At 43.1% G+C, this 26827-nt stretch overlaps 1 protein-coding gene across 2 annotated transcripts in view; it reads right to left on the bottom strand.

Moving 5' to 3' along the window:
* Nucleotides 1-1343: 1343 nt before the first annotated feature.
* The window catches only part of LOC144495703 (RNA-binding Raly-like protein), a 481162-nt gene continuing 455678 nt past the window's right edge, over nucleotides 1344-26827 (bottom strand). For both annotated transcript variants that reach the window (XM_078216042.1, XM_078216043.1), the window contains one exon: nucleotides 1344-3016. The gene's annotated coding sequence lies outside the window, so the exon portion shown is untranslated. The remainder of the gene's footprint in view (nucleotides 3017-26827) is intronic.

Raw genomic sequence — 26827 nt, forward strand, 5'->3', positions numbered from 1 at the left:
GTGAGAGAGTGTGAGGGGGAGGGTGAGAGAGTGTGAGGGGAGGGAGCATGAGAGAGTGTGAGGGGGAGGGTGAGGGTGTGTGAGAGGGAGGGTGAGAGAATGTGAGAGGGAGGGTGAGAGAGTGTGAGGGGGAGCGTGAGAGAGTGTGAGGGGGAGGGTGAGAGAGTGGGAGGGGGAGGGGGAGTGTTAGGGGGAGCATGAGAGAATGTGAGGGGGAGGGAGGGTGAGAGAGTGTGAGGGGAGCGTGAGAGAGTGTGAGGGGGAGGGTGAGAGAGTGTGAGAGGGAGGCTGAGAGAGTGTGAGGGGGGGGTGAGAGAGTGTGAGGGGGAGCGTGAGAGTGTGTGAGAGGGAGCGTGAGAGAGTGTGAGGGGGAGAGGGAGAGAGTGTGAGGGGGAGGGGGAGAGAGTGTGAGGGGGAGGGGGAGAGAGTGTGAGGGGGAGGGTGAGGGAGTGTGAGGGGAGGGTGAGAGAATATGAGGGGGAGGGGGAGAGAGTGTGAGAGGGAGGGTGAGAGTGTGTGAGAGGGAGCGTGAGAGAGTGTGAGGGGGAGGGGGAGAGAGTGAGAAGGGGAGGGGGAGAGAGTGTGATTGGGAGGGGGAGAGAATGCGAGAGGGAGGGTGAGAGAATGTGAGAGGGAGCGTGAGAGTGTGTGAAGGGGAGGGGGAGAGAGTGTGAGGGGGAGGGGGAGAGAGTGTGAAGGGGAGGGTGAGGGAGTGTGATGGGGAGGGTGAGAGAGTGTGAGGGGGAGAGAGTGTGAGGGGGAGGGTGAGAGAGTGTGAGGGGGAGGGTGAGAGAGTGTGAGGGGAAGGGTGAGGGAGTGGGAGGGGGAGGGTGAGAGTGTGTGAGGGGGAGGTGGGAAGTATGTAATGGGGAGAGTGTGAGGAGGTGAGTGTGAGGGTGAGTGAGAGAGAGAGAGAGTTTGAGAGGGGTGAGCGAGGATGGGAGGCAAAGAGAATGTAAAGTGGAAGAGAGAGTTAAAGGATGGGAGAGAGTGGATGAAGAGTGAGGGAGTGTGAGGGGGAGGGAGGTGCGAGAGGGAGGGTGAGGGAGTGATAGGGGGAGAGGGACTGTGGGGAGTAAGAGAGTGAGTGGTGAGAGAGAGAGTATGTGGGGGAGGGGGGGTGGGGGAGAGAGTCTGAGGGGGAGGAGAGTTTGTGGGGGCAGTTTGAGAAAGTGTGAGTGGGAGATTGAGAAAAATGTTGAAATGTGCCCCCCATGTGAAAAGATTGGACAAGAAGAATGAAAGGAATTTTCCCGACTCTGTTAAAAGATTCAGTTTTCTTTCTGCTTATTAATCATCAAATTAAGACACTAAAAAATTCACTGAAAATTGTAACAATTTTACAATTGAAACATTTTATTTCTTTCACATTATTGAGGGCTAATTTTCAAAAGGTTTTAGCTGGTTAAGGTAAAATGAAATGAAGCAGAAATGAATGTTAGCAAAAATCACTTTAACTCTTTTCTGTATTATATTCCTTCCTCAGTCCTCAACCCCTGGGAACAAGTGCTTATTGGATGTACTTAATAGATGTGTAAACTTTTAGGAGATGACTTCAGAGGTAGGGAAGGAAAAAGATGTGACGGCCATCACAGCACAGTGTTGGTCAAAGAATGAAAAAAAAAGCCTCCTGCAATCACTCACTATGATAAATAACATTGGGTAAATCAGTTTTTTATTTTTTAACACTTCTGTTTTGCTCAATGCCGTGGGATTGAGTGGGATCCAATGGGATTCAAAATTGTTCAGGAATTAATGACAGGAAACATGTTGGATGATGTTTTCCTTTTATTATCCTGTAATTCTCATGCATGTTTACCATCCTTCATCATCTCTGAGGACAATTGTAAAAATGGTGGGAAGGATCGAGGAGCTAGTGAAATAGTTCCCTGCCACAATTCCTATGCTCCCCCCTTCCCAAATCTGCCCCAAAACAGGTGTAAGTACAAAAGGAAATCTGGGTTAATATCTCGTGAGGTCATGGGGGAAATTTTGATTTGATTTGATTTATTATTGTCACATGTATGAAAAGTATTGTTTCTTGCACGCTATACAGACAAAGCATACTGTACATAGACAAGGAGCGGAGAGGGTGCAGAACGTAGTGTTACAATCATAGCTAGGGTGTAATAGAATTTTAGAAGCATAGAACGAGAGTAAAAGATAGAATTAGAGGGTATGCTAGACACAGTTCGCAAGAAGTTGCCTTGCTCTGGTGCCATTTTGGAACATCATCTTTCATTAAACTGATGGAACTGGGTGCAACTTTTGTTTTACACCTGACCCAATTTTACTTACGTGGGATTCTTGTTGGGCAGCTTAGGTTAAAACGAATGCAACAGTTAAATCCAACAATTATATCATTTTCAGAATATGGCCCCTGGATTTACCTGCTATTCCTTGTTAATGCAAACACATACTTTTTAATTCACTAGCTCATTTAACTCACATTTCCCATACGACAAACAAAAATGATAATTAGGTGTAGTTTGTACATGATCAGTCAGATCATGCAATTATTGTAACACACTTAAAGCCAAGACCACATTACAACTTCAAACGTCACTCAAACCTGAAAACAAGGTTTGACAATTAATACATGCTGATATCAAAATAACTTTATCCCAATACTATACGAGTATAATTTTTGTTAAGATTCCTTTACAGAGCCACGTTAATTTATCATGGGCTATATGTAAAAGAGATACATGTGTTTTTTTCGTCACATTTAAAATACTGAGAATATATGTTTTTAAAAAATTCCTCCACAGTTATGGCTATGGAAATCCAACAAGCATACAAACTGGACAGAATTTAAACCTGATGAAAGTTTCTTCCTTGCAGGTCACAAATGTAATCTCCAACAAAGATGAAGTAACTCCCACGCAAGATTGACTATCAGTCTTAATATATGTTACATCTTTTCTTCTGTTGTTTTTGTTCAAGGTGATACCTTATTCCAGATGTCAACCGGTCCATTGTCATCAACTACCGTGTCTCCTTCAGTTTGTTTTAACTGCAAAGTAACAATGGGACAAATGAGGGCTTCATTCTGATTGACCAGAAGCACAAACGTACAAGAAAGCACTGATTTCAATGAAAACCTTTATACACTCTGACAACATTCTTCTCAAGAACAGATACTTGGTCCAAATGGAAAAGTGCAATCAAACACTTTAAACTAATCAATGAAAGCCACAATCATTCGTTATAAATATCTAGCTTGGAATGTTTGTTTCCGCATCTGTCAAAATTGCTACAGTTGATTGCAGTTAGATTTCCTTCCACTGAAGGAGGAAAGCTGTTCTTGGAGCATTTTCCCTTCTGTTTAATTATACTTCAATCTTTCAAACTGACAGCTATCCATTTCCAATACTTGGAAGTTTAGCAAATGATAAAATACAAGCTTAAAAACTCTTCTTGCAGTTTTCAACTTACACTTCTTCATTTGAAATGGAGTAATATTTTAATATTCATAGTTGGACATTTGTGGGCTGAAATTGCACAGCACCTACCTAAACTGGTGGGAGTAAGAATTTGGAGTAGGATTTGTGTACACTGTGGCCGGAATTTTACCGGCACAACTGCCCGAGGCTCGGAAGATCACACCCAAGGCCAACGGAGAATGCCGTTCTGCGAGCCTCGCCTGCCCCGATTTTGGGGTGGACATGCCAGTAAAATCAGGGCTTGTATCTACCTCCCTTTTTGTTCATTCAAAAATATTGTTGGTTTTAGGAGTAGGGGCATCATCCACCAGCTCACAAACAGGCAGCTGTGTTCTGATGCACATTTCTATCATTTGGACCCTAATACACACTCGATGCAAGAGATACCTGTACATCCCTGATGTCCAGTGGTACTTCGGGATTGGGGGAATTCAAAGTTTAAAGTAAACGTTCTGCATTATAATCGATTGCAAGTGAAATCCCTCCCATACCTTAGGCTGACACTCCAGTTATACTAAGAAAATTACATTGAGGGTGGCACAGTGGTTAGCACTGCTGCCTCACAGCGCCAGGGACCCGGGTTCAATTCTGGCCTCAGGTGACTGTGTGGAGTTTGCACGTTCTCCCCATTTCTGCGTGGGTTTCCCCCGGGTGCTCTGGTTTCCTCCCACACTCCAAGGATGTGTGGATTAGGTTGATTGACCATGCTGAATTGCCCCTTATGGAGATTAGCCGGATAAATACGTGGGGTTACGGGTATAGGGTTTGGGTGGAATTGTTGTCGGTGCAGGCTCAATGGACCGAATGGCCTCTTTCTGCACTGTAGGGATTCTATGATAAGAAAGGTGTAGGCAGCCTTCAGCTTAATGCAAATATATATAGCTCTGGCATTACCAAATTGGAGTGATGATTAGTGCTCCCACAGCCCCAATTATCTATACAATCTTCCATTCCGGTCTTCCCATATACAGCATTAATTTTCAGTTCACTGAATTGCAGAATGGAAATATGAGAGAGTTGGTCATATGAAGTTGTCCAACAGGAAATGGACTGCTCCAGGATCAGACTAATCTCGATATTCATCGGTACATTCCCTGCATTAGGGACCGGGTTATTCTGATGTGGGTGAAATCTGGCTACTTCAGAAATAAAGTACTAATTGAAAACCTTTGGGCTGAATTTTCCAGCCCTTCCCACCGGCAGGATCTTCAGGTCCCTTAAAGCCATTAATCAATAAAAGAAATCTATCAATCTCATATTTAAATTCTAGCACCAATTACAATATGGGGAAGAGAATTCCAGACATCTACCAACCTTAATGCGTGGAAGTGTTTTCTAATTTCACTTTTGTTAAAAATCCAGTCTAAAATTGCCGCCAAATTAGCCAGTGAAGGTTTATACAAATTCCAATCGGGAATAACAGCAGTGGCAGGAATCATAATGATGCTACATCAATACCATGTTTACATCAGACCAGAGGATATAGTAGAAGCAACATCATGGTTGATTTTCCGAGTACTAATTGCAGATTAGCATTGCCTACTCCACTGTATTCTAGTTCCAATTGCTTTGATTAACTAACTCTGTGTACTTTTCATGAGGTTCTCTGAAGTTCAAATAATTAGGAAAATGATCTTGTCCGTAGTAACACCACTCGCAAGGTGATTTAGAAAAGCTATAAACGCAGTCAGATGTAAAATAACAGCAGTAATGTGTATTCATAGCTACAAAGATTGTTATGAATGCATCACTCAGCCAATTTATACATTTTAATGGGCCAAAAATTGCTGGAGTGGCACATTTTGTATCAAGTGCTGTGATTTGGAATTTTTCCTTCATCCTTCAGGTCATATTATTTTTGCTTGGTAAATTGCCAGAATTGGTAATAGGATGGTGAGCTGAAGGGGCATCAGGGATTGTTTAAATTTCATTGGACCCAACATCCAAAGATAGAGAAAGAACAGGGCAAACAATGCAGAATAGGGTGACTTAGAGGCAAATTATAAACAGAAAGAGAAACAAAGAGCGAATCAAAGGTTGGACTAAGACTCAGAGAGAAAAGAGAAGGGCAAACATTTAAATTTGTTTTTAAAATTTAATTTTTGGAAATACTTAACTGGCCACAGTTCCTATGTTCCATTTCTCGACTGCCAAGGTTAAGTTTCAAGTCAGAGCCACAAATCATGTCATTAATATGGTTCTTTTGTCAAGAAATTGCAGCTTTAAATATCAGCGATATTTAAGGCACAAATCTAACATTTTGTTGAAATCCATGGGGAATTTGGCAAAGAGCTCCTATTGTTGTAATGCTAACAGCAGAGCGGGGCCAACTGGCCAGCCATTTGTGGTGACATAGAACTCATGGGTAATCTCTTCCCACCACAAATTGCTATTTTAAAAACCATTAATAATGGCAGACGCCATGAACATACCATTATTTTGCCAACATGTGTCAACAGCAGCATTGTCATGGGGAGAGAGAGAGCAGCTGGGATAAAAGATATTGTGACAGAGCAGGTCCCAACCAGGAAAGGTGGGAGCTGGCTAAGAGTTGGGTGACAACAGCAGGATAAAATGTCTGGTGACAGAATCCATTTAGGGACCAATTATATTTTGTTTAAAGTAGATTAAGCTTGCGAGCCTATATGCTCACTAAGTGAATTGAGTCACAAAGTTTGGAAGAAACAAAAGTAAGTTTTACTATACAAGTTCAGAAAGATGAAACAATTTACAATATCTGTCTTATACTCTAGCATTCAGGGTAACTATGAGGAACATGTGAATTAGCAGGTAAACTGTAGTTGGATATACCGCACTACACAATAGATGACAAGTGCGACAAAAACAGTTTCCCTGGATTTCTCAACAACACCCCCCAAGACATTTGTCACATTGTGGGCCAACCAGTCTCACTGTCTCTCTCACAAGGTTATCCAAATTCCACATTTGAGCATCTCACCTTGAAATTCTCTCCAAAGGCTAGCTCCCACTTGGACAGCGTTAACGATGACCTACCTTGCAGGGTTTCAATCTTGCCTTCATTGGTTTTTCTCCCCTGGATTTCTGAGTGCACTCAAGCTTCACCTTCCATGCACAATTTCAGATCTTTGGCTGTGCCAAGCAGAATATCACTGTTTCAAAGAGGTGCCTTTTCCCCAACTGCCCAGGTTACTTAGGGTCTGCTCCCTGCAGCGCTTTCTTGAATCTGGAGCAAATGAACTAGATTCTTTGGCCTCCCAGCAATGTGTTTCCCAGCAATGGAAGGCAGCGTGCTGCTCACTGGTGGCAGGATTTTCTGGTCCCACTGCTGTCAATGGGATTTCCCATTGAAGGCACGCCACGCTGCCGGGAAACTTGCAGGTGGGGGTGTGCTGCCAGCCGGACCAGAGAAGCCCGCTGGCGTGAACGGTCAGAGAATTCTGGCCTACTATTCTGCTCCTTTCTTTTAATTTTACTTAAGGGACCTAGTTCTGTCCTCAAGCTTTGATCCTGCACCTGGGATTACCTTTTGGGACCTCTCCCTGTTCCCCTCTCTGGTTTGGGGCATTCTCTCTGTCCATCTTCTGTGCCTTACTCCCTGGGACATGGCCAATATCATGGTGCTCCCTCTTAGATTATCTGACCTGCCTCTTTGCACTGTTTCCCTTTTCCCATCTCTGCAGCCACGTGGGGCTGGTCCTCAGGCTCCTGAACACTAAACAACTGAACTGCACATGTGGAGCCACTTCCTGGCTGGTGCATGCATGGGAGGCCAAAGGTTCAGCAGGAACCAGGGTTCCTGACCTATGAACTAAAGAAGGTAAGTATTTGAGTTTCATCACACCTTTTCCCTTGGAAGAAAGAAAGCTTCACTTCTGTGAAGGTTTCTTTACAACGGCTTTGCACTCTCTTGGCAAGAAGTTAATATCACAAACTTTTAACAAATAGCTTGTCACATTGTAGACAGATAGTGTTATTGTCACTGGACTGGTAATCCAGAGACCCAGGATAATACTCTGGAGACCAGGGTTCGAATCCCACCATGGCAGATGGTAAAATTTGAATTAAAAGAAAATCTGGAATTACAAGTCTAATGATGACCATGAAACCATTGTCGATTGTCGTAAAAATCCATCTGGTTTACTAATGTCCTTCAGGGAAGGAAATCTGCCGTCCTTATCTGGTCTGGCCTACATATGACTCCAGACTGAAAGCAATGTGGTTGACTCGTAAATGCCCTCAGGGATGAGTAATATAAGCTGCTCCAGCCAGCGATGCCCACATCCCATGAACTAATAAAAAAAAATGTTGATCCACTATTACACATGTTGTCTAATAAAGTTACAATGGTTTAATGAAAATGAAAGCCAATAAGTGGAACATGTAGGATTAGCAGAATTTAAACATCATAGAATTATGGTAACTCAATGCTTGTGTTTCTTTTTCCTCTTTGTTCTACTCATTGACTCTACAAAGACTGTTTTGCTGATGTCCACATCCTAATTGTCATTGTCTTCATTAGCTGCTGGTGTAATTCTATCTTCAAGCTCCTTTCCCGAGCTCAAATGTGGTCAATTCTCATTTTGACACAATTAGGTCAAAATGATTTCTTTGTGCATTAACAACTAATTTCCTTCTGGTCAAAAGCTTTTAGCTGTTTGATATCGAGATGCTTTTTATGTTCACACAAAAGGATTTCATATTTCTGTTTGGTTTGATCCTTGAACATGTTAACTTCTTATAGTTTTTCCTGATCCCATGCGAAAGGATCTTTTAAAAAAAAGTTTCTTCGAGCAACATCAACGACTTCCTTTGTTCATTCCAATATTTCACTCAATTAAGGAACCATACCATTCCATTCCTCTGCAGGTTTAAAATGCTTGTTTGCAAACTGTTCACTTGCCTGTTGTACCCTGTGTGTCAACACTGGCAAGCACTTGTAATTCAGTGTCCCTGATTCTTGAACCTGCCAGACCATTTTGTGGTTTCAGTCCTGTTAGCTGACATTCATAAATTAAATCATAATCGTAAAATCCCTATAGTGCAGAAAGAGGCCATTCAGCCCATCGAGCCTGCACCATTAACAATCCCACCCAGGTCCTATTCTTGCAACCCCACGTATTTACTCTGTTAATTCCCCTGACACTAAGTGGCAATTCAGCATGGCCAGTCAACCTAACCCACATATTTCTGAAGTGTAGGAGGAAACTGGAGCACCCAGAGGAAGCCCACGCAAACATGGGGAGAACGTGCAAACTCCACACAGACAGTTACCTGAGGCCAGTATTGAACCTGGGTCTCTGGTGCTGTGAGGCAGCAGTGCTAACCACTGTGCCACCGTGCTGGCCATTCTTAGTTTTCAGTTCTGCAGGCATTTCTGCTGTTTCTGCATTGTCCATTACTGAGGTTGACATATCAGTTTCGTTACTTGGATTATTTTGCTGCTCAACTGGGTCACAACTGGACAAGTAGTTTTCATTTATGGAACAACTTTGCAATTATGACACTCCATCCCAGTTTGTGAAAAAACTATACTACCCACTATATCATTGCCCAATAGAACGTCTACATTTGCAATTGGTAAGTGTGGAACAATTCCAACTATACGAGACCTCTTCACCACGACACAACTTAAATTGACACGATGCAATGGGTAAGACATACAGTTCCCCTCAATACCTTGTATTAATACATTTTGATTCAGTGAACTTTCTGAAGAAATATCAAATCCTTTGTTAACAGTAAAGTTAAACTGAATCTCTCAGATAACAATATTTCTGTGCTATTGCTTGGACAAAAATGGAGTATTTTCCTCTTCAAATATAAAGCCCGAACTAACTACAACTATTGTAAAAATTTCGAAGCATTGGGTTTCTCACAAGTTTCACTTCCTGGTGCACCATTTTCTGTGGAAGTCTCTATCACTTGCACCAGTGCCACTGTTTTAACATCCATTTCCTTTTCTGGTACAGCCTATTTGAAAGACTCCTTAAGTGTTCTTATTACTGCCATCAGTTTACCAATCAGTTTGCAACAATGGGCTTTGACATAACCGGTCTTAAGGCAATAAAATTTACTGGTTTCTTTACATCATTTTTATCTTCTATACTATCATTTTCCCTGACTGGAACATCTTCTGCCTCCTCCATAAAGTTAGATTCTTTTCTATTCCTCCAGCTTCCATGTGAGTTTACAGATAGAGATCTACTGCACCCTAGCTGCCTATGTGATATATCATACCATCTGCCAGAACTGCTGCTTTATATACCCTAGAAACCTCATGGTCTTCCAGATATGACCTAAATATTTATTGGGATGCTATTTCAAAATGTTTCCATTATCATTACCTCACTCATATTTTCAAACTTCATTCTAACTTCAGTGATTGAAACTTCTGTTCCCACCACATTTCTTTTTCCCTCGCAAAGTTTACAAATGTTTCATTCGATTTTTTCTTTGAATTCTGAAATTGCAACTGATAAGCTTCAGGGGCCAAGCTCATAAGCATCAAGCACCACAGCCTTAACTAGAGGGAGTACAAGATGCATCCATAGCATCCTGACCAAAACACTTTGCAAAATGAGAGTCCATGTGTCCTTAGGCCACTTTAGGTTTGTAGTCACCTCTTCAAACAGGATAAAATATCTCTCAACTCCATTTTCAGTGAAATTAGGCGAGAGACAAAGGGATGAATTTTCCTGTTCCATCCGCCACAGGAGCTGTAGCAGGCAAGGGGCAGACCATGGAAAGGTCCATTGACCTGGCAAGATTTTCTGGTTTTGGGGTGAGCCCAGCCAGAAAATCCTGCCCAAAGAGTCTCTATTATATCAAAGCTCCAAATGGGATTTGATTCATCATCTGAACTACTAAACTGTTTTGATCTGTTTCTTAAGCTTTTATCGAGCCAGTTCATGCTGTCTCATTTCTTTCTCTCTTTGAAATTCAAGCTTTTGAATTTCCATTTTTTTTGTTCACTTCTCTCTTTCCAATTTGAGCTTTTTCATTTCTTTTTTTTTTCTTTCAATTCAAGTTGATCATTTCTCTTTACATCTCAAGCTGCTTCATTTGCAACTGAATTCTGGCTAACTCAACAGAATTGCTGTCTGGATTAGATTTTCCTTCTTCCCTTCCCAGAGGCTGTGCTATTACCTCAATTATTTCTGCTTTCTTAGCCCCCGCTTTTAACTCTAACTTTAACTTTAGCATTAGCGGAGCTTTGGTTAATTGTTGCAAATCATTTAGGAATAAGTCTTCACTTTCCAGAGAAGTCTTAGCAATTGACAAATCTATTCTGCTTTTCAATCAATATAATAAAATTCATCATGGAAATCTTATTAACTTTAACCCTCAGCACTCATATTTATCTGCAGATTGCTAGGGTACCAGATCAGAATCCCCAAGGCATATTATGAAGCCAGGCTAGACTGCTTTGGCATAAGATGTTTCACTCCAGGCGCGATTCTATTGACAAACAAGGGAGCTTTTATCAAAACAAACTTCATTTAACAACACTGTTTAATTATAACAAATGAATTAGCTTAACCTTTAACAATTGAACAATACTTAAACATGACAAGATGCAAGTCTGAACTGCTAAGCTATCACTATGAGACCCAATCAAGCAATAATTCTCTTATAGACATAAAGCCCACTTTAAAATTAGTCAGCAAAACACATAGATATTTGCTTATACTTAGGCTACCCGACTTGAAACTTTCAGAAAGTCTTTGCAGAGAGACAGAGAGACACTGCTTTCGTCTGGCAGCCCAGGCAGCAACTGTGGTACTTTAAAATGAAAATGAAACTGGCAATCTTAGCTCCTCCCATTAATCAGATGACTCTGCCCCAGTCAATCTACCTAATAAAAAACTCACATGATTCTGCATACCTAGTCTAAAATCCCAGGAGAACGTAAACAAACAAAAGGTCCATTAACTCTACAAAGTAACACATTCATAGCTAAAATCAGTTATTAGCCTACATTCTTAGTATCTGCTGCATGTTTACCAGATAAATCGACTCCTGTAACAAAACACTTCCTCTTAAAGTAACCCCACCTTAAATACAAAATATAGCAAAATAGTACAGTGTCATCACAGGATTCAAGATCCTGGGAGAGTGCCCAATTTATGTTACGATCCAGCTGGGGACCAATATCCTTTGTTTAAAATAGATTAAGTTTGAGAGCCAAGATGCTTACCAAATGAATAAAGACAAAAAATTCCATGGATTTGCAACAAAAAAACCCCACCATACAAGTTCATAAAGTTAAAACAGTTTAAAAGCTATCTTATACTATAACAGTCAGGGTAATTATAAGGTATATATGAATTAATAGACGAACTGTGGTCAGTCACCACACTACACAATAGATGACAGGTGTGACCAAACAAATTCCCTGGATTTCTCAACAACCCACCCAGATGTTTGTCACATTGTGAGCCAAACAACTTCACTTAAACTTCTTTCTCATAAGGGTTTCCAATCTCCACATTTGAAGATCTTGCCTTTGGATTCTTTCCAAAATTTGCTCTCAATCAACAGTTTTAATGACAACCTACCTCAGGGTTTTCAATCGCGTCTTCTGAGATTCCTTTTCCCTGGACCTCTGCACATGTCAAGCTTCACCTTGCATGCACAATTTCAAATTTCAGCTGTGCCAAGCAGAACATCACTGCTCCAAAGAGAAATGTTTACCCTAATGGCCCATTTTGCTTAATGACTGCAGCTCTTTCTTGAATTCAGAGCCTATTACTCTGCTCTATTCTTTTCACTTAACTGTCCTATTTCTGTTCCCTGGTTTTGATTCCTTACATGCAACTACTTTTTAGCACCTCTCCATGTCCCCCTCCTGGTTTGGGAAATTCTCCCCGTGCCCCTCCTATGTCCTGCTCCTTGGGATACACTCACTAAGATGGTTCTCCTTCTCAGCACATCTGACCTGCCTCCTTGCTTCTGTGCAGGGCAGTCCTCATCCTAAAGGCTGCAAAACAAATGAACTGCTCCTGTGTGGCCATTTCCCAGCCAACACATTCATGTGAGACCCAAGATTCATCAGGAACCAGTGTTCCTGATCTATTAAATAAAGAAGGTAAGTATTTAACTCTCATCACAAGCCCAATAAATAAATGAATGGCAGAGCACCTCTCTCCCATTTGATGTGACTCTTACTCTATGTGGAAATCCATGACATTCCATACATTCTGGTTAACCAAAAAGTGCAAAAAATGTCAAAAGCTGGAAGAGATCAAGCTCTGGGTTTTGAAACTTGAGAGGCAGCTGGAGTCACTGCCTCCATTAGTCTGATAGTTTTATTAATAGTTCATTTCTAGTCGTCATCACCATACAGCTTCAGGTTGTGCAGGCAGAAAAGAATTGATCACTATCAAACATAAAGCAGGACCAGGTACGTAGTTCATGAATCCCAAGAGCATAATTCCCTCTCCAACCAGCATGACACGATGAATACTGTTCCTCCATGGAATGCTACCAGAGCCAAGTCCATGGCACCACCAGTGGCTCAACTGTACAGGTGGGGAAGGCTTGGAACATAATATTGTTAGGGGGTTCTATAGTTTGTGGAACAGACAGGCTTTATTGCCTGCTGCATACATGATTCCAGGATGGTATGTACCCTTTTACTAAGGTAGTAAAAAGAGCAGCTGTAGAGAACTCTGACGGGGGAGGGTGAATGACCAGAGGCTGTGGTCCACATCAGTACCAGCATCATAGTTGGAGAGAGAGAGGAGGTTTTGTGGGTAGATTTTAGAGAGCTTGGGAGGAGGCCGAGAAGAAGGATTTCAGAAGTAAAAATCTACAGATTTGTGGAGGTGAGAATGACTATCCTTGACATCAAGGAGCCCTAGCAAAATTGAAATCAATGGAAATCAGTGGAAGCTCTCCACTAGTTGGAATCTTGCCGAGTACAATAGAGGATAGTTGTGATTGTTGGAGCCCAATCATCTCAGTCCCGGAACATTATTACAGGAGTTCCTCAGGGTAGTGTCCTAGGTCCAACCAACTTCAACTGCTTCATCAATGACCTTCCCTCCATCATAAGGTCAGAGATAGGATGTTTACTGATTGCACAGTGTTCAGCAACATTCACAATTCCTCAGATACTGAAGCAGTCCATGCCCAGATGCAGAAAGACCTGGATAACATTCAGACTTGGGCTAATAAGTAATATTTGTGCCACACAAGTGCCAGGCAATGCCCATATCCAACAATAGATAATCTAACCATTGCCCCGTATCATTCAATGGCATTGCCATTGCTGAATTTCTCACTATCAACATCTTGGGGGTTACCATTGAGTGGAAACTCAACTGGACTAGCCATATAATAGAGGTTACAAACACAGGGCAGAACCTGGAATTCTGTGGGGAGTAACTTGCCTCCTGGTTCCCCAAAGCCTGTCCACCATCTACATGGCAAAAGTCAGGTGTGTGATGGAATACCTCCTTTCAGCTGAATGACTGCAGCTCCAATAACATTCGAGAAGCTTGACACCATCCAGGCAAAGCAGCTCACTTCGTTGGCATCTTAAACATTTACTCCCACCATCACTGGCACGTTGTGACAGCATTATGCACCATTGCGACAATTCGCTAAGGCTCCTTCAACAGAACTTTTCAAACTCATAACCTCTACCACCTAAGAAGGACAAGGGCAGCAATCGCATGGGAACACCAGGACTTGCAAGCTCCTCCCTCAAATCAAGCACCATCCTGATCTGGAACTATATCGTTGTTCCTTCACTGTTGTTGGGTCAAAATCCTGGAACTACTTTTCTAACAGCATCTTGGATGTGTCAACACTAGGTGGACTGCAGCGTTTCAAGAAGATGACTGATCTGACCAAGGACTGCGCAAACTTGCTATCTCTGACAAGGACGTGACTCTAGTGCAGATTCTGGCTCAAGGCATTCCTAAGCCTGATCAGGTGGGAACTCATGAGCCACAATCTAAATCAACTGTCTCTCAGTAAAAGTTAACAGAATGTACGTAACAAAATAAAGGCTTTGGACAGGAATAGGAGGGATCAACCTTGGGTATTTGTCCCTTGCTAAATGAACAATTGAATAAGTGACTGGCATGAGAAAGCAGCTCGTTAAAAATAAGTTGTATAAACAGAGAGTTGGGAAGGAAGCAAAGACTTTGAATGGAAAATAATTTTTTGGGGTAGATCCATGCTGACTCCAGTCTAACACCCTGATTAGCTGAAGTAGATAGAGAGAAAAAAGACTGCCATCACCAGCTGTGGAGATCAGCATCAGTCTATTTAATCTGTCTGAGCCAGGACTAGTAAACCATTCTCCTCTGTTACGGGCTGTCTGCCCTTTCTGTATATTTAACCGGTGTATCATATCCAAACTATTCCTTAATAAACTGCTTTAAAATAGCTCATGACTCTTGGACCAAATCTCACAGCAGTGTGATAATTATGTGAATCAGTTTGCAACACTGATATAATGCCAATGGCACCATTTATGAATGCCAAGCTCCAGCCAACATCTTAACTCAATCTCGCACAGCTAAACATGATGTTAAACAGAATAAATAACCGCCTACCAATTCTATTTGAAGGGATTATGTGACAGCACAGCAATAAAAGCCACCAGAAAATTCACATATCCAGAGGGCCTGGCTTCAGACTGCAGCATCTTGGTTGAAGCAATGTCAATCTGGGCTGGCTGGGTGACAGGCAACAGGAAGGATTTTCTGGTAGAGAATCAGAGATAGAAGCAGGAATGCTATCATCCTAAGAGAGAAAATTGGGATTGTGCTGCGTCAGCTATTGCCACCCTCCCAGGATGGCCCATCAGCAATCGTTGTCATCTGTTAGTGGGCAGATCATTGTGCTGCCTTGGGAACTGCACCTCCTTGAACCATCCTGAACAAGTACAGCGTCAATCTGCGTTTGACTGTGACACTGTAAGGGAAGCTGCTTGTGCTGCAATAGAAGCTATGGTATTGGCAATTGGACACAAGTGAAGGTGACCACCTATTTCATATTGATAAGGATGGACTCCAAACTCTGCAGAAAGCCTTGTGCCAAGTGGGCATGAGGCTTGCAAAAGTGGCAAGTGATTGAGGGTGAGGTATATAAATGGATTATACTGATTTATAGAGGTGGTGGTAGTGGGTGATGAGACTAGTGGTGCCATTGATAGGAAAGGCCACTTGAAGATCAATTCCCTCATCTTGACAACCCGTGTCCCTGCCAGATTGTAAAACTTCTTCTTGCACTGCATCCATATTCTTGGAGCTGCACTCCTGACACTGAAATGCACTGCTACTTCCTCCCACTGCCTCCTGAGCATATGACTGGAGGGCCTCTCATACCTCGCCACCACACCCTCTCCCCAGCCCATGGATTCAGGATGTCTCTCCTTTTCTCCATGTCTTGCACCAAGGCCTGTCGTGCATTATTAGAAAACCCAGGTGCACTTGCTCGCACATTCAGACATTGCACAAAGTATCACAACGCAGAATCACATTGGTTCCCACCACTTCTTGCAGCTGCAATGTTCCTCTGCTTTAAGAGGCGAAGGTTGCCTTTAATGTGCCAGCCTCTCATCATATTGTTGAGTGCAGCCAATGAGCAGCACTCAATATTGTGCATGCAGCAGTCATTTAAAATTCAGAACTCAACGTGTTGAATGCACCCCAATTAACAGGCACAGATTAATTGCGTACATCACGCTTATTATCCAAGGTTTTCCAATTTAATCCCCAGTCTGTGTGGGAGAAATAGCAGAATTCTTATTTTTTGATAACATCTTATGAAGCTATTTGCAGTCAAAAAACCACAAGTACAGTAACATTAAATATAAATGGCAATGATGGAACTGTGCCCAGGGATATCAATTCAATGGAGTGAAATTGATGAATTGTGTCAATGAATGGCAGATGAATTTAGTGACTAATGGTGCACAGAAATGCATAGCATATGTGTCGTTCAGAGTAGGATTACTTAAGTCACAAGTCAGGTATCTAAACCCAGTGTGCAATCTTTACCTGTATTGGAAATCTTTAAGCCCATTATTGCTGTTATTGTGATCCTCATAAAGCATGTAATAGCAGTTAATTGCACTTTCGATCATAACTTGCACAGACAAATTTCATATAATAATGTTTCTGAGAATTAATCATGGCATATCGTTTAATATTATAGCTTGACAAAGCTAAAACACAGGGCTAATTTGTGCCTTTGTCTCCAAAATGGAATAGTCAAACAAGGGAAGTCAAAGCATCGGACTTTCTGCCTATCCCATTCCAGCTGATGTCCGGATCTCTGGCACTTTAAGTCAATAGAAATAGGAGTCACGCGTTTTCAATACAACAGCCTGCTACTTACATAATGGAAGCAATCACATGAAAATGCACTCACTTTTGTTTTGTGAAAACACATGGCGGGGAATTGGGTTCAATTGGAAAGGCCAGGAATGTCAAGAGCACTGGGCAGGAGATGGGAAGACCTAGTGAGGGGCCCTAATAAGGAAAGGGGACCCATTTTGGAGGTGCACCACCTTTCCCACCTGAAGTACAAGCCTCCTTGATCCCTCACCTCTTCCTGCCTGACTCAAAATTGCATGGGTGGCATGGGTCCTGCAACTGGGTCCATAAGCCCAGTTGGGGTGTGGGGTAGGGGGTGAGAGATATGGTTAAGTACATAGGTGGGTGAAGGGCTTATGAAGAAAGATCGAACAGGTTGGGCCTATGCCCATTGGAGTTTAGAAGAATGAGGGGTAATCCTATTGAAATATACAAGATCTGAGGGTATTTGATAGGGTGGATTCCAGACGCATGTCTGCCCTTGTGAGAGAGACTAGAACGAGGGAGACACAGTTTAAAAGTAAGAATCTTGCTTTTAAGGTGGAGATGAGGAGATATGTTTTTATCTCAGAGGGTCATTAATTTGTGGAATTCTGTAGAAAGCAGTGGAAGCTGGGTCATTGAAGGCTCAGTTTGATAAGATAAATTCTTGATTGACAAGGGAGTCAAGGGTTATGGGGGGGCGGGGGGGGGGGGGGGAGGGGGGTGTGGTGGGATTGACTGAAAGTGAAGTTGAGGCCAAATTTAGGTCAGCCATTATCTTACTGAATGGTGGAGTAGGCTTGAGGGCTGAATGACCTACCTTGATCCTAAATCCTGTGTACCACCTTTCAGTGGTCAGCTGGACTTGGAACCAGATTTTGTTGGTTGCTGCTGCCAGGGCTGCTATCCCCTATGAGGGTTGGTCTTCTGCCACTAAGAACTGCTGCTCAATCAGAGGGCCGGCAGCTCAGCAGCCTCATTGGGAACAGTGACCTCGGCAGGGGTTACATCTGGAGCAAGAGGACCCATTGTAACCACACGCCCTTACATCCAAACAAGTAGGGTCTGGGTCCTCTATGGCCAGTCAGGCAGGCCATGGTGCGAGGGGACAGGGGTTTGCTGAGGGCAGGTTATACCGTTGCCACAGGGCTGGTAATTGCAGCCAGGTGTGTGTGTGTGTGGGGAAGGGGGGGGGGGGGGGGGGGGGGGGAGGGGCACATGGGGGGCTAAAGTGTGCCCTAAAAGGAGAGCCCCCAGGAGATAACCAATGGTTTCCCATAGGTAGAGCATTTCAAACAACGCCCCCCCCCCCGCCCACCTCCCCCTGGCCACTGGCTAAAAATGGCATTAGTTGGCATCTTGAGTGTCTCAATGTGCTCCAGGTGTGGTGTCTGCGACACTTCCAGCTATTGGCAAGGTGGTGAAAGGTGACAGGCATGTCACCCATTGCTGAAGAAGCCATTTTAGCAGCCTTCTCACCTCCCAGCCAGTCTGTAATGGGCTGATAAAACCCAGCTCTCATGGCAGCAGTGAATATAGGATTCTATTTGTCATATTTGAAGTGAGATTCTGTGCAAAGGATGTACTGAAGACAATAATCCCATGGAATGGTTTTGTAGATAATCATTCATTGTGGGATAATATACACTCTCTGAAAAGTGTGAGGGGGAAAAGGATTGACCTTGCTATCTTGAAGTAAATTCTGAAGAGAAAGGAAATCTCTAAAATTAAATGGATAGATGAGAATCATCAGTTGTCAGATTGCATAACAAAAATAAATGCATGCACCGAGAAATTGTTAGAAGTATGAGAGAAAAGACATCTTACAATGTAATACACTATACGGAATATGGATTTATGGAGTAAAAGCAAAATACTGTGGATGCTGGAAATCTGAAATGAAAACAGAACACTGGATAAACTCAGCAGGGCTGACAGCATCTGAGGAGAGAGAAACAGAGTTAATAAAGAACAAAGAACAAAAACAATACAGCACAGGAACAGGCCCTTCGGCCCTCCAAGCCTGCGCCGCTCATGTGTCCAACTAGACCATTCGTTTGTATCCCTCTATTCCCAGTCTGTTCATGTGGCTATCTAGATAAGTCTTAAACGATCCCAGCGTGTCTGCCTCAATCACCTTGCTTGGCAGTGCATTCCAGGCCCCCACCACGCTCTGTGTAAAATACGTCCCCCTGACATCTGCGTTGAACCTTGCCCCCCTCACCTTGAACCCGTGACCCCTTGTGTTCGTCACCTCCGACCTGGGAAAAAGCTTCCCACTGTTCACCCTATCTATGCCCTTCATAATTTTATACACCTCTATTAGGTCGCCCCCCATCCTCCGTCTTTCCAGGGAGAACAACCCCAGTTTACCCAATCTCTCCTCATAGCTAAGACCCTCCATACCAGACAACATCCTGGTAAACCTTTTCTGCACTCTCTCCAAAGCCTCCACATCCTTCTGGTAGTGTGGCGACCAGAACTGGACGCAGTATTCCAAATGTGGCCTAACCAACGTTCTATACAGCTGCAACATCATATGCCAACTTTTATATTCTATGCCCCGTCCAATAAAGGCAAGCATGCCATATGCCTTCTTCACCACCCTCTCCACCTGCGCTGCCACCTTTAAGGATCTGTGGACTTGTACACCCAGGTTCCTCTGTGTGTCTATACTCCTGATGGTTCTGCCATTTATTGTATAGCTCCCCCTTACATTAGATCTACCGAAATGCATCACTTCGCATTTATCTGGATTAAATTCCATCTGCCATTTCTCCGCCCAATGTTCCAGCCTATCTATATCCTGCTGTATTCTCTGACAATGTTCATCACTATCCGCAACCCCAGCAATCTTTGTGTCGTCCGCAAACTTACTGATCACACCAGCTACATCTTCCTCCAAATCATTTATATACATCACAAACAGCAGAGGTCCCAGTACAGAGCCCTGTACAAACCAAATTTGTGAGGCATGACCTCCCTCGTACAAAGCTATGCTGTCTATCACTAATGAGATTATTCAGTTCTAAATGCGCATATATCCTATCTCTAAGAATCTTCTCCAACAATTTCCCTACCGTGGACATCAAGCTCACTGGCCTATAATTACCCGGGTTATCCTCGCTACCCTTCTTAAATAACGGGACCACATTTGCTATCCTCCAATCCTCTGGGACCTCACCTGTGTCCAGTGAAGAGACAAAGATTTCTGTTAGAGGCCCAGCAATTTCATCTCTTGCCTCTCTAAGGAGTCTAGGATAGATGCCATCTGGCCCTGGGGATTTGTCTGTCTTGATTTTTCCTGAAAAACCTAACACTTCCTCCCTTGTAATTGAGATTTTTTCTAACGGGTCAACATATCTCTCTGAGACACTACCAGTCAACATGTCCCTCTCCTTTGTGAATACTGATGCAAAGTATTCATTTAGGATCTCTCCTATTTCCTTTGGTTCTAAGCATAATTCCCCTCCTTTGTCCCTGAGAGATCCGATTCTTTCCCGAACAACCCTCTTGTTCCTAACGTATGTATAAAATGCCTTAGGACTCTCCTTAATCCTGTCTGCCAAGGACATTTCGTGACCCCTTTTTGCCCTTCTAAATCTCTGTTTGAGTTCTTTTCTACTTCCTCTGTATTCCTCCAGTGCTCCATCTGTTTTTAGCTGCCTGGACCTCATGTGTGCCTCTTTTTTCTTTTTGATTAGACCCACAATTTCACTGGTTATCCACGGCTCCCGAATCCTACCTTTCCTATTCTTCCTCTTTACAGGCACATGCCTGTCCTGCAGTCCTATCAACTGCTCCTTAAAAGACTCCCACATGCCAGATGTGGATTTACCCTCGAACAGCCTCTCCCAATCAATAGCCACCAAATCCTGCCTAATCCGGCTGTAGTTAGCCTTCCCCCAATTCAGCACCTTACCCATAGGACTACACTCATCTTTTTCCATTACTATCCTAAAGTTTACAGAATTGTGGTCACTATTTGCCACATGTTCCCCTACTGAAACCTGGATGACCTGTCCGGGCTCATTCCCCAGTACTAGGTCCAGTATAGCCCCCTCTCTAGTTGGACTGTCAACATATTGTTCCAAAGAACCTTCCTGTATGCATTTTATAAATTCTTCCCCGTCCAGGCCCCCAGTCCTAAGCGATTTCCAGTCTATGTGAGGGAAATTAAAGTCTCCCACTACAACAACTCTATTTTTTCTGCACCTGTCCAGAATCTCCTTACATATCCATTCCTCAACTTCCCGTGGGCTGTTGGGAGGCCTGTAGTATACCCCCAGCATAGTGACTGCGCCCTTCCTGTTTCTGAGCTCCACCCACAATGACTCGTTACCTGACCCTTCCATATTGTCCACCCTCTGTACCGCTGTAATATGCTCCCTAACCAGCATTGCTACTCCCCCACCTCTCCTCGCCCCTTCTCTGTCTCACCTAAAACACTTATACCCTGGAATATTCAGCTGCCAGTCCTGTCCTTCTTTTAACCAAGTCTCCGTCACTGCAACCACATCCAAGTTCCGCGCAAGAATTAAGGCTCTAAGCTTGTCTGTCTTGCCCGTGACGCTCCTTGCATTGAAGCAGATGCACTCCAGACCTCCAGGCCCACTGAGGTCATCCTCCCCCAGAATGCTCTTCTTCTTAGATAGCCTTGTTTTGGCCCCAACCTCGTCCCCAGCCTCTATGCTTATTGACCTATTGTTCTGATCCCCACCCCCCCGCCACATTAGTTTAAACCCACCCGAACCACACCAGCAAAACTCCTAGCTAGGATATTCGTGCCCCTCCAGTTTAGGTGTAACCCGTCCTTCTTGTACAGGTGCCATCCTCTCTTGAAGACTTCCCAGTGATCCACGAATTTGAAACCCTCCCTCCTGCACCAGTTCTTTAGCCACGCGTTCAGCTGTACAATCTCCCTGTTCCTAGCCTCACTAGCACATGGCACTGGGAGTAGTCCAGAGATCGCTACGCTAGAGGCCCTGCTTTTTAGCCTACTACCCAACTCCCTGAATTGCTCTCGCAGGACCTCCCTACTCTTTCTGCCTACGTCATTTGCACCAATGGGGACAATGACGTCTGTCTGGTTACTCTCCCCTTTTAGATGCTTCCTACCTGCTCAGAGACATCCAGGACCCCGGCACCAGGGAGGCAGACTACCATCCTGGAGTCTCGTTCGCGCCCACAGAACCGCTGTCTGTGCCTCTAACTATTGCATCCCCCACTACTATTGCTCTCCTAGTCCCCCTCTTTCCCTTCTGAGCCACAGAGCCCGATTCCGTGCCAGTGACCTGGTCACCGTGGCTTACCCCTGGAGGGTCATCCCCCCCCCACAGTATCCAAAATGGTATACTTATTTTGGAGGGGGACAACCACAGGGGATCCCATCACTGACTGCTCTCTCCCCTCCTCTCTCCTGTCTGTCACCCATCCCTTTCTGTTTCAAGTCCTTATGACTCTTCGACAGAACTGAATATTGATAGAAATGTGATGAATTATATACTTGGAGAGGGGGGTGGGGTATAATGGAAAGTCTGTGATAGGTTGGAGTTGAGGAGATATTGACAAAGATCATACAATCATAGAATGATAGGATCCTTACAGTTCAGGAGGAGGCCATTCAGCCCAACAAGCCTGCACCGACCAACAATCCCACCCAGGCCCTATCCCCGTATTTACCCTGATGGTCCCCCTGACTCTCAGGAGCAATTTAGCATGGCCAATCAACATGAGACAAAGCGGCTGTTAATGGTGCCATTAAGTACTGTAGAGTGTTAATGATGGCAAAGGTCGGACAGCAAAATGTTTTAATGGGAGAACAGAGGTAATTGCTCTGTGGGAGCAAAGCTGAACAACAAGAGACAGTGGCCATATGAGGGAGGGGTGGAGTTGTGTTGGGACAAACCAGTGGAACCAAATAACAGAAAACAAAAAAGGGGAGCGGAGGCTGTCAGGATGGAGGAGAAACTTCACAGTCTAAAGTTGTTGAACCCAGTGTTAAGCCCAGTTCTTCCAGTTTGCACTGGGCTTCACTGGAGCATTGCAGCAGGCCAAAGGCAGACATGTCAGTAAGACAGCAAGGTGCTGGGTTACAACCAGAAGATTGGGGTAATGGTCACAGATGGAGCAAAGGATTTATGGATATGGATTTTGACATACTTTGTTTTGAAATTTTGGGTGGACTTTTATTTAAAGAGTGAGGAAGGACTATTTTAATTATATATTAACTGTGTTTTATTATAAGAAAGTGTTGGATATTAACTGGAAATTCACTTAAGCCACCTATAAATAGACACAGACTAAAACTGATTCTTGGGTTGGGAGGTGTATACTTGTAATGTGCAACTCTGTAAATAAATATTTGTGTGTAAAATTTTGACTCCAGTTCTACCCTCAAACTCACCCATTTTCTGGGGGGGGTTAGAAGCCCCCAGAAGATTATTTGTCCCAGCAGATTGTTAAGCTGTTGAATTATGATAATGTACAAAAATAAAAACATATTACTGAATTTATACATCTTTTGTTAAAAATATGATTTGCTAAAAAAATATTAGTTCCTGGGGTATAAGCATCACCAACAAGGCAGTAATTATTGGTCAAGCTTTGTTGTCCCAAGTAAGAGTGAACCATATGGTTCAACACGATGGGGCGGCACAGTGGCTGGAACTGCTGCCTCACAGCATCAGGGACCTGGGTTCAATTCTGGCTTCGGGTCACTATCTGTGTGGAGGTTGCACATTCTCCCTGTGTCTGTGTGGGTTTCCTCCTTCAGTCCAAAGATGTGAGGGTTAGGTTGATTGGCCATGCTAAATTGACCCTCGTGTCAGGGGGACTAGCAGGTTAAGTATGTGGGGTTACGGCGATAGGTGGGTTTGTGGTTGGTGCAGACTCCATGTGCCGAATGGCCTCCTTCTGCACTGTAGGGATTCTATGATTCTATGACTTGAAATCACATGTCGTGGGTAAGGATGGCAGGTCTATTCCTCTGAAGGACACCAGTAAACCAGTTACGTTTTTACCACAACTCGGCAGGTTCTGTCGTGACTTTTTTGGTGCCAGCCCACAAATAAATCTGGTTGTTTATAAATCAAACTTGTTTGCTTGTTGGAAGGTCTCAGTTGTAAATTTGGCTTTTCTTCCTGCCTATGTGGTTTGTTTATCGTCTGATTTAAAACAAAACTTATATACTTAAAAAAACAAATCCATGACTTCCGTTGCCTGTTGCTGCAATGTTACTAACTTAAATAAAGTTGAGAGCAGTTTGGAAATTTTCGAAAGTGATACAATGCTGACTGTTCAGACAAAAGAATTCTAAGACAGAAACATTGGGCGAGGTATTGCACCTATTGACAGACAATTGTGCTTTCAATTTTTACGTTGGTGTATTTAAGAAGAAGTTAGACACTTTGGACTCAAAATGAAAATGGTTTCTCTCTTCACAGATGCTGCCAGACCTGCTGAGTTTCTCCAGCATTTTCTGTTTTTATCTTAGATTTCTAGCATCAGCAGTATTTTGCTTTTATTTTAATGTTTCTTGGAAGCTGTTTGGTATATGCAGCAACCTCAAAGTCTCCATGCAAACCACGTAGAAATTGGCTCCTTTAAGTCCACAAAGGATTTAAAGGAGCTTCGCACTTAAATAAAATCACCTATCACTCCAAAAATGAGAGGCTGTGCACATGGTTGTCTAACTATAATCCTCTTTTACAAAAAGATAGAGTTACATTTTAAATTGTTAATGACATGTTTACAGGACCTCCCCCAATGTTTCGGTCTTAAATTTCTTTTGTCCAAAAAGTCAGCATCGTAATTGAACCTTGCAGCATTGGGTCAATAGTTAATTTAAAACATTGGGCAGCCTCTTTGAGAGTGAATACATTTGTTTCGTCAGAGAGTGATGAGATTGTGGAAATAACTACTGCGTGGGAGTGGCTGAGGTGAATAAAATGGATGCACATGAGGGGAAACTAAATAAGCATGAGGAAGAAAGGAATAAATGGATTTGCTTATTGTGCAAAACATAAAAATCAGCTTTTTCCAATTGGGCCAAATGGCCTTTTTCCATGGTGCAATTTCTATGCTATCACAGTGTAAGAACAAACTCTCTCGAATTTCCTTTCTTGGAAGTGTTTTGAATTAATGTAAATAAGAGCAGAGAGCCTGTTAAGCCCTTTTTCCAATTTCGCAATAGCTGATGGATACTAGTGATACAAGTGGAGAGAGAGACATGCTGCAGGAATTACAGAGGACACATTCATCTCAGAGATGAGACTGACACTCTGCTTTCAAGGAATTAGATTTAATAAGTGAATCCTTTGTGACCTATCCGAGAAAAGATTTAGTATTTGAAGCTCATGTAATTTAAATTCTCCGCTGAAAGCTTTTCTATAATAGCAATGTCTCTAAGAATTTGTCTGGTGCAACCCTACCCGGAATCCAGCCCCTCATTTGTTGTCTGCTTCAGATCTTTCTATATTATGCAAATCATTTTCTGCTTTTATTTTCAACTTTGGAGGTAATTGGGACTTAGCTTTGGCAGATGGAAAATTCCAGAAATCACACTTGACTTTGAACTTGTGTTGGCCGCGCCAATAAGTCCTGCTATAAAAGACTTGAATTACAAATGACTCAAATTAATCATGCTTTTTCTTCTTGAAGAACTGCTGTTACTGCTGTCAGGTATTTCAGAACTGAATTACATTCTGAGGGCCCCCAAAGCGGATTCATTTTTTAAAATCATACAACTAAGGAAAAAATAACAGCTCTTTTCCACTCTGTTTGCTTGCCACAGACAATCAATGAAGGAAAACAATCACTGCACCAGCAAATTGTATACTGCAAATGATTTGAAAAGTAAATTCATGTTTAAGTCTTCCAGGGCCCCGCATGTTTCCCAGTGTACATCAAAGAAAAATAGCATTAAAGAATTTATTCAATTATTTATAAACACGCATGTGGTGTAACATACAGAAAGTGGCCTTGAGTTGCTGCAGAATTACAAGACCTTTCTTATGATCATCTATATTTAGTAGGAAACCTTCGCAATGTGTTGAGGGTCGCTTCAATTGTTCAGAACAGAACAATTAGTTATATATTTAAATTAACTGAGGTTTTGTTGTTTCACCTTGTGATTTGACAGCGTGGTACTTCAGCTATTTACTGTACACTCTCAGGGCCTCATAAAGAGCACAAAATCAGTTAAAAAACTTTGAAGTCTTTTCATAAAGTAAAGCCTTCACTTTATTGGTGCAGAGCCCCTCTATGGATTCAGCCAATGATGGCCCTGGGCTTTCTCTCTTGTGCGTGCTCTCCTGCCTGTGCGTGCTGACTGCATTGTGCAGCTGCTGGAGGTGTCAGTAAAAATGGCGTAATTAAGCACACCAGCCACTTTGAGGGTGCACTCCCCAAAAGACACTCAATAAAACAGCCTCTCTGAAAAGAAGATAATTGTGGAGGTTGGCGATCAATCATCTCAGATCCAGGACATCACTGCAAGAATTCCTCAGGGTAGTGTCCTAGGCTCAACCATCTTCAACTGCTTCATCAATGACATTCCTTCCAATATAAGGTCAGAAGTGGGGATGTTTGCTGATGACTGCACAATGTTCAGCACCATTCACAACTCCTCAGATACTGAAGTAGTCCATGTCAAATGCAGGAGGAACTAGACAATATTCAGGCTTGGGCTGACAAGTAACATCCATGTCCAAATGCAGCAAGACCAGGACAAGTGGCAAATAAAATTTGTGTGATGCATGTGCAGGGAATGATGATCTCCAACAAGAGAGAATCGAACGTCGCCCCTTTACATTCAATGGCATTATCATCACTGAATCTCCCACTATCAACATCTTGGTGCTTACCATTGGCCATGTAAATGTTGTGGCTACAAGTGCCGATCAGAGACTAGGAATCCTGCAGCAAGTAACTCACCTCCTGACTCCCCAAAACTATCCACAAAGCTATCCACAATCTACAAAGCACAAGTCAGGTGCGTACTGGAATACTCTCCACTTGCCTGAACAAGTGCAGTTCCAACAACACTCAAGAAGCTCAACACTATCCTGGACAAAGCTG

This window comes from Mustelus asterias, chromosome 7, assembly GCF_964213995.1.
Source record: "Mustelus asterias chromosome 7, sMusAst1.hap1.1, whole genome shotgun sequence".
Classification (NCBI taxonomy): Eukaryota; Metazoa; Chordata; class Chondrichthyes; order Carcharhiniformes; family Triakidae; genus Mustelus; species Mustelus asterias.